Below are 9,630 nucleotides of genomic sequence, written 5' to 3' on the forward strand. Positions count from 1 at the left end.
TCCTCGAGTGGGTCAGCATTAAAAACAGTTTGAGGTTCAGGATATTGGGCTGTGTTTTTTTGTTTTTGTTTTTTTCCCCACTGATTTACTCAGATTCTGCTCATGTAAAGACTCAGAAATTGATATGAAATTAGAATCCACTATTCTTCAAAGATCTAGATGTTCTTGGAAACAACTTCCACTGGAAAAATTAACTCTTTAAAGACGTAAATTCAGTTCAGTTCAATAAATAATATTTGGGAGCATGCTATGTGTAAGACACTACCCTAAGCCTTGGGGGTAAAAAGATAAATTGGATGTTATTTCAGTGCTGAGGAATTTAGAATCTGGTGTGGGACACTAGCAGGAAAAGGGGAACATGATAATATTTTCCAAATTTTCAAAAACGTATTTGTATATTTTGTGCTAATCTACTGTTTTTTTTTTTACTGCTTTTTATAAAAGATTTCTAGCATTTTTTTTAAACTAGAGTTTTGAGCTTATGAAAGCAATATTTCTGTTTTCTTTAATTTCACAATGAGAGAGAAGAGGCATCATTATTACATATACTTTTAGCAAGATGAAAATATCCTCAGGCTGGGACTAATGGATAACAGCGAAAACAAAATAAAAAGTGAAACACTGGTGAAAGAGGGACTGAACATCACACAGACACATTAGTGGTGTTGAATGACAAATGATAACAGTGTTGGGTCGGTTTCGGGAATAGTGGCAGGGGGTAGAAATGAAGAACCCGGATAGCCATGGGTGGTGTGAGTCACTAAGGGGATTTTCCTGAAACTTTTCTTTTTCTTTGCATTAAAAATAAATACATAAGCCCAAATAGTGCAGATTTAAAAAAAGAGAGAGAGAAAACTATAATCCTTAGAATAACATGGTCCTTAATTGCTGTGCTTTGATTTAAAAAATGCTCAGTATTAATGGAAGGAGGACTATTTAAGTCATGCTTAAGAAAACAGGACACATGACTTAGTACCACAGCTATTCAGAGCCAAAAAACAAAACAAAACAAACAAGTGAACCATCAAAAAACTACCTTCCTGCTATGTCTACTTATGCAATGAGATGTGTATAAGGGCAAGAATATTTGTGAGGTGGGTGGTGGAATGAGAGTGGTGAGCCTAGACTGTCCTCTTTAGATCTGAGTGCATAAAGTATGTCTTGATGGATGCTAATACCACGGGGAAGAAGCCTGTGGTCAAATAGGCTTGAAGGACGTTGGGACAAATAAAGTTCAACAGACTTGTTTTCCGTAGGACTTACTTTGGATTTTAATATGCCGATGCGCCCCGTACCTGGCCAGAGGAGGACTATAGTACCAACGTTCCCAAATGCATTCATCGATGGAATACATTTAGAAGAGCTCACAGGGAAATAGGTCCTTGGGTCACAGTTTTTGGAATTTCTATGTTTAGTACTGAGCATGTGGAAATCACAATTCTCACTCTTGATTTTAAGAGAAAAGAAATGAAGCCAAATTAATTATCTCTTGGGCCCAACATGGAGTTAGGTTAGGTGTTGTCTAGTTTATTCTGATCTTTTTCCTGGCCATGCACCCCATTCCTGTTCCCAACGGGGTAGATTAGGAAACAGGATCCGAGAGGGTAAGTATAGAGTCCCAGTAAACTGGTAAGACTTAGGCAGGGATTAAAATTTACAATTTTTTTTTTTAAAGCTTCATTCTGGAAAACTTGAATTACACTGAAGTAAGTGAAATAAGGCACAGATTGGATCATGTGATCAATTCATTGCCGAATTCAAGGGGCACCTACCTGTGAAACTCTGGTAGCATAGGTGATGAAGCAGACGTGGGAACTTCTTGGGAACTTAACATTTGGTGGGAAAGGTAGACCCATGACCAAGTAACTTCAATGCGATATGGTAAGTGATTGAAAGAGGTACACACGCTCTTTGCTTTTGTTCCTGATATTATCTCTCCTTGAAGAACAGTAAACCTGAGCCCTCATCTGCACCCTTTCACACATATCAGAGGCATTAAGATTGGATTCCAATGTGTGTTCCCTGGGAAACGTTTTCTAGACATCTTGCCTCCTTCCTAGCTGGAGTTAGTTGTTCTCTACACTACGTTCCCATAGCACTTTCCTTTCCCTCCATCAAAACCCTTATTTTCAAAGTAGGAGTTGAGATGAGGTCTGTTCATCTTCCTCCTGCATTGGGGAGTTGTTGGGGGATCATGTTGTCTTAGACATTCCTATAACCACCACTGCCCCAAACAGTGCTTTGCACAATGCAGGCACTCAACAAATGTTTTGTTCATTGCCTGGTTATTTTCGAAATAAAATGAAACTTATTTATCTTTAATTTTACCATTGTTTAAAAATCATTAATAACCTAAACTGGAGGATTAAGAAAATTTTTTAAGATTTTATTTTTTTAAGTAATCTCCATACCCAATGTGGAGCTTGAACGCATAACCCCATGATCAAGAATAGCATGCCCTACTGATTGAGCTAGCCAGGCACCCCCAAGAAAACTTTGAGAGGCCAAAAAGGATAGAATGTTCTTCCTATTTAATTTATTTTATATTTTGTACCTCCCTCTGTTTTCTCATTAAGTCATAGAATATGAGGACAAGTCAGAGGAAATAGAACAGGGACTATCTAACTCATTAGGAAACCCACAAGAGCCTTCTCATGAACTAATAGTCCGGTTCGATTACCAGGCAATTTTAGCAATTACAGAGAGAAAACAAAGGCTAAAAAAAGTCCCTTACAGAGCCTTTAGCACCAGTCTTTTTTGAAATCTTGAGTTGTAGACAAGTCCCAGGGTGTGTCAGTCAAGCCTGGGAAAAAAAAGAAGATTATTTTAATCAGTAATAATTACATTAGCAAGAATAAAGGCATTTATTTCAGCCAAATCTTGTCCAAATTTTGTGGACTTTGAAAAACATTTAAATATATGAAAGGATCTTTCTTATCTGTTTGTCATTTGAAATTAGTTGGTTATTTAAAAAAGAAAAATCCATTGAAGGAGGGAATCATAACAATATACAGGACTCTTACCCGTGTAGGATGGTGGCGAGCCTAGTGACTTGGGGGTTCGTCAATTATCAAACCCACATCATGCAAGACATGTTTAAAACTGTAAATATATTGCCTCATGTTTCCAGCCTCTAAAGAGAGGGCGTATAAACAAGTCAAAGTCTCAGGGTAAGTACGGGAACACACAACCAATTTTCTTTCAAGGAAACAGTTGGGGCTGGAAAGGGTTGTCAAACCTGTAACCATTTCGGATTTACTTAAGCCAGATTTTAAACCTAGATAATCTCTGAGAGAATTATTTAAAGCAGGGGTGAGCACATTTTTCCTGCAAAGAGGCAGACAATAGATACAGGCTCTGTTGGCGCCACCGTCTTGAGAGCGACCCTTTGGCTCACGCAGGGCCCAAATAGCCATGGACCACACGTAAATGAATCACCCACTGTATTTAACAAAACCTAATTTACAAAGGCAGCCAGTGGGCCTGATGCAAAGCATCGTCACTGCTCTGCGTCCAGATGACCTGTGGGAAGTGGCTGGACGTAGGCGTAGACACCCAGTACTTGGTGTGCGGGACCAGCGGTCTCCTTCCTCTGAGAAACGCTCAGCCACACTCACTGCGATGGAGGAGTTCGGGCACACTCTTGTTTGATTGAGAGTCTTCTTTTCTTGAGCAAGAGTCTTACTCTTTATTTCATGGAGTCAACAAATTTGTCTTTGGCCTAAAGTGGTCAGAGTTGTACCACCGTTTCTTGCTCCTTGCGAGGGTCTTGCTTGTACAAATGAGTAGGCGCGGGGCTCTGGGGCTGGAGAGAGGCTGGGAAGGGGGTAGGGAGAGCAGCTGCTTGTGCATGTAGCTGGTTAGGCCAAGGTGAGGACCCCCGACCTCTTCCTGGGGGAGGCTCTGTGGGCTTGCGCAGCTGGTGAAAGCAGAGAGTCTCCCAGATAGAGGTGACTGTCGACGAGGAATCATCTTCCCTTGTAGAATGGCCCATAGAGCTCTCCAGGCAGTGCCACTCTTGGGGGGCCCTTTGGCCTGCTTGCCCCAAGTACAGACCACAGGTCGTAAACGCGGTGGCTTCTCCATGCTGGGCTGGAGCTCACTCGGGCTTGCCTGTTCTCTAAGTGGCGTAAACATCCTAATCTCTCTGGAAAGCTTCTGTAAAGGAGACTACTTTGTTTCTGATAGTCACCGCTGGTCCCCCGAGCAGCATGATCTTGGGAAAATTTCAGCAAAAATGAGCAGAAGCCACCTCAGATGGGCCTGTCTCTTCTTGTCACTTAGATCATGGCCTGGTCCGACCGGCTCTGTGTCCGCTCATCCTCTCTCCTGGGGCAGGTGCGTTTCTGTTTCAAGCTCTGAGCAATCAGCAGCCCCCCCATGATCGCAGGGGCATGCTGTGACGGGGTTGTGACTGGGTGGACCCCCACACAGGATAGTCCTGGTCGACGGTCCGGTCAGCCGCTCCCAGATGCACACGGCTTGGCACATCAGGGGTTTATTGAAACGACTCTGCGGTGTGTGAAGCCGCAGTTCAGTTGGTGTTGAGTGTCTCCCTGGGCACTCCCCCTGAAAACAAAAACTGGGCTGATGGCACAGCAACAAGTGACTAATACGCATCCAACATGAGGGTGACTAAGGCAAGTTGAAATACAAGCTGGAAAGAGCTCTAATCATTTGTAGGTCTTCCTGTATGATTATTTAAACTTGTTCCAGTTAATGAGATCTGTCAATGCTGATTGGGTTAGTGGTTTAAAAAAAAAAAGACAGATCTGCTTCGCTGAATCTGAATATGAGTTGTGCCATGGAATAACAGATGGTGATGTATTAAGTGATTTCCAAGTGAGAGTATTAAGACAGGCTTCTTCTTTGATCCCTACAACGAAACCATGAGGTAGGTAGTGACCCCATCTTGCAATGAGGAAAACCGAGGCTTACAAAGGTCAGATAACAAGTTCTTGGCCACACCAGTGGCAATGATGCAGCCAGGAGCAAAATCTATGGAAGCACCAGAAGCAATCCTCATTACCTGAGAAGAATAGATGGATCCCCAACTTACCTTTTTTTCCGGTGGGGACCAGGGTGGTAGTGTCCTCATGAATTTTACGTCTTTGCTGAATGCATTTGCAAATGCACAATACAGGGTTTATTTGACAACCTTAGTCAATAGTTTATCCTCAAGAGCAGCGGATTTTAATCAGGGGCAATCCCCCCCCACCCCCCACCCCACCCCCAGCACATTTGGGAATGTCTGGAGACATTTTTGGTTGTTACCACTAGGTGGGAGCTGCTACTGGCATATTGTGCTTTGAGGCCAAGGTTGCAGATTGCTGCTGAACATCCTATAAGCTACAGGACAGTCTTCTCCCAATAAAGAGTTATTTTATTGAGAGAATAAATGTCAGTAGTGCCAAGTTTGAGAAACCCTACTCTCGATGCTCTGGAAACTAAAAGCAAATCCTTGGAAAGGTTGAGAGCTTGGACAAGCAGTGCTGTACATCTCTACGGAGGATTTTCTCCATCTGCAGCAGCTCTCACGTGTCAGCTCCCCTAGTACCTGTCCTCAGCAGGACTAGTCACTGGGATGTCACCGAATATTATAAAAGAGCTAAACTGATATCAAAGTGGTGCCCCAGTGCTTCCGAGAAGTGGACTTCAGCACCATGTTCCCCAGTTCTTCTTCCATGTTCCTTGGCAGCCATGTTCTTTTTTTTCGTACACTGAACGCTTTTTCCAAAAATTGGCAACTTCTAAAACTATGCCTCTTCTTTTGAAACACAGCATTTGCTTGTTTAAGTGCTCCATATAGCCAGAGTTCCAAATGCAGGGGTTTTCACATTTGTTTCTCATCATTTTTGACAATTAGCCTCCCTTATTTCGATAAACATCTCACTCTTAAAGAGTAGTTCTTAAGTACCATTTATCTTTTCCTGGGTGGAGTAAAGATTTCCCATGAACAAGCATTTCACATTTTTCTTTGCAAAATGTTTTTCCAAGTGTTTAACTTTGTGGGCAAACCTACAGGGTAGACCAAAAAAAAAAAAAAAAAAAAAAAGATGTTTTGAGAGTTGAAAGTCTTCTCTAAGGTCTTAATGCTCATTCTTTAGCTTCCACATTAAGGAAAGCCCCCGGCCTCTGAAAACAGTCTTGACTTAGCGCTGTGGCTATGGCTTCCCTTCAACACAGGCTAATAACATTCTTGTTGGTAATCATCCAAGATATAGAATATTTTAACCTATTTCTATAAATACGCGAGTTCGATAGTCTTTTACTATATGAATAATTTCAGAAATTCAAGACAAAATAAGGAAAAGTTAAAATGATTAATTTATAAATTTTATTAGAAACAAGTAAACAATGGCCAGTGTGTCATTCCTTTTAGCAACTAGTACGTTTAATCAAATACCATCATTCCTAAGTCCCGGAAAAGTGTGGAAATGGCTGAGTATTTTATTTTATTTTATTTTATTTTATTTTATTTTATTTTATTTTATTTTATTTTATTTATTTATTTATTTATTTTATAAATTTATTTTTTATTGGTGTTCAATTTGCCAACGTATAGAATAACACCCAATGCTCATCCTGTCAAGTGCCCCCCTCAGTGCCCGTCACCCAGTCACCCCTACCCCCCACCCACCTCCCCTTCCATCACCCCTAGTTCATTTCCCAGAGTTAGGAGTCTCTTATGTTCTGTCTCCCTCTTTGATATTTCCCACTCATTTTTCTCCTTTCCCCTTCATTCCCTTTCACTATTTTTTATATTCCCCAAATGAATGAGACCATATAATGTTTGTCCTTCTCTGATTGACTTATTTCACTTTTAAAAGTCATGTCTGGGATCACCCCTAGATTATGAAATTACCATTTTCAAGGCACTCTTGCATTGGTTTTTTGAGAGACCGCCTCTAAACCAGAAGGGAACTGGCTTACCAAGAGACAAGGTACTTGTGATCTGCATGTAGACAATAAAACCACAGTCTACCTACTTCATCCCGACATCACTAAAATCAAAGCCATGACATTGAGTCGTTCTCCTGTCCCTATCTTAGAGGTGACTTTTGTGTCTATATTCCTTTTGAAGAGAAAGGAATTCCAACATTCAAAATATTATGTTAACTTGATCTTATTATGAATGGGCACACTGAACAATACTCGCCTAGGGCCTTGCCCCCAGAGTAGGCCCTGACAATAACAAACGAAGGAAATGCCTTTAAGCTTATAAATTTGGGAGATTGGTTTAGACTGAGTGGTAATCTTTGGCCCCACTGCCCTGACAGCCGAGAAACAGGGTTCCTATGTTTGCGTTGTTTTCCTCACTAAATCAAAGTTGTAAGTGTGTGTGTGTGTGTGTGCATGCATGTGTGTGTGTGTGTGTGAGTGTCTACAAAATGTACAACCACTATGTGGCTCATAGGCAAACTCAGGCAAGAGGTATAATATGTGCCATGGTTGGGTATATCATTTATTTGTTCTCCAAGGAACTTCTCATTAAAAACGAATTGCTGATTTTCTCAGTCTACCTTGTAAACTGCTGCAGCTCCTCCCTCTTCTCTTCCTCCAGTTCTTTCTCCTCTTCTTACTCTTTCTCCTTCTTCCTCCTCCTTCTCTTTCCTCCTCCTTCTTCCTCATCTTCTTCTTTTTCTTCTTCTCCTTCCTCTTCCTCTTCTTCTTCTCACTGGCAGCCAAAATGAGGAAATGTAAGGAGAGACCTAATCTTTACCTCCATCATAGTGTGAATTTTATGAAGAGGTACTTTATAGTCTGGATTTCTTGGTTTGTGATTTTATTGGCTTGCACAGTAGGCTGCTCCTCCCTGGAGAAATTAAGTCTTCAGATTTCTGGTTGGCAAAGTCTTTGAGTCCCTCTGCTGTGTTCCCCTTCGGGGATGGAAATGTCTCAGGTTGGTCTACAATGACTTCTCACTACTGTTCCAGGGGAAACTGCCAATTGGCAACCAGACATGAGTGGTCTGGACAATTAGCAGGCTTCTGTTCAGTCGTTGGTCTTATTGACTGCAAAGCAAGCATGTCACTTGGATGAGATAGGAATTCAGGCATGTGAAGTAACTGGCCTGGATCCAGTGACAATACCAAAGGTGGCTGGGGGCAGTGCTTTAGTTCCCTACCCCAATCTCCATAACATACCCTCCAAACACATCAAATGTCTAAAAATCTAAATCAAAACAAACAGTGAGCTTGCTATGCATGCAAATTCAAGACAAACATATAATCCTCCTCTTCCAAAATGTAAGCTCTTTTTACACAGTAATGCTGCAACTAGTCATGATAATAGCTTAGAAGGGAATATTTTCCAGATTAAAAAAGAAAAAAAAAAAGAATTATGGTTGTCATACTTGTTCCCTGATATTTCTTAGTCATACTCAGCTTCCTTGGATCATGTAGCTTCTGAAACAAAATGTTTCCAAACCTGAAAAACCTACAGAAGTCTTATAGTTTTGGAGGTTATAAGAAGCTGAGCAAACACTCTGACTAGAGACATCTTGGATAACCAGAAGAGACATTTAGGATTAAACTAGATTATTAACAGATGGTTGGTAAGCATGTAGAAAAAGAAGCCGTGATTGTTCAGAAATTCCATGGCTTCATTGAAAACAAATCATACCAACGAAACACCATTTCCTATTTAAATGAGCTTTGTGAGTGGTAGATTACAAAATGCTACAGGTATGTTTTATTTCAGTAGGATATTTGATAGAGTTTCATTGAGGTGGTTTTGGTATAATAAAACAATCTTTGGATTTAGAATCAGAAAACTGACCCAACTCTCCCATTTATCAGTTCCATAAGCTTTCACAAGTCACATAGCTTTTCTGAAGCTAGCTTTACTTCATCTCTAAAATAAGCATATCGATTTATGTATTTTCAATGAAAATTACTGGTTTCTTGAGAACAAGGTTAAGAATTGTGGCTTGGATGAAACTGTAGTTAGGTGGACTCACAGTAAGACAAAAAACTAAGCTCATGTCAATTATACTTCGATTACTAAAAAATAATAATAATTAGGCGAAAAGACCGTTGGTCAGTAGATCAATGTCAACTTTATATAAGGGTCCTAGTGAGTGTCCCTCACAACTCTAAATTCTATCCTGCTCCACATATTATCAATATGCCGTAGAAATAAAGAATTAATAATTCTTAACGCCATACGTAAGTATGAGAGGATACCTTCCAATTATAGAATCCAGTCATCAAAATATTTTACATCTGTAAAACTGAGCTAAAACACAATACCAGGTTTATTGTGCATAAGCATATTATTATGCACAGACATATTCTTCAAATTATAAAGTATCAGTAACATTATTACAAGATGAGAGGTGACTATAATAACAGTTCAAGAAACAAAGCACTGAGGAATGTAATTGAATATAAGCCAAATGGGTGAAAAATTCAGATGATTTTCAGAGTTCTCTCCTTTCTCCACTTGTGCAAATATTTCACTTATTTCAATGAAACAAACACTCCTTGCTTTTTCTCAGTCCCTGCCCTTGCAGGACGCACACTTAACCGGGAGGAATTATACTACAATACAATCCATGTTGTGAGAAAGATATGTAAAAGGGATGGTTGGAGCTGAGAAAAGGATGAGTGAGATTTTTTGCAGGTG

This window comes from Canis aureus, chromosome 7, assembly GCF_053574225.1.
Source record: "Canis aureus isolate CA01 chromosome 7, VMU_Caureus_v.1.0, whole genome shotgun sequence".
Taxonomy (NCBI): Eukaryota; Metazoa; Chordata; class Mammalia; order Carnivora; family Canidae; genus Canis; species Canis aureus.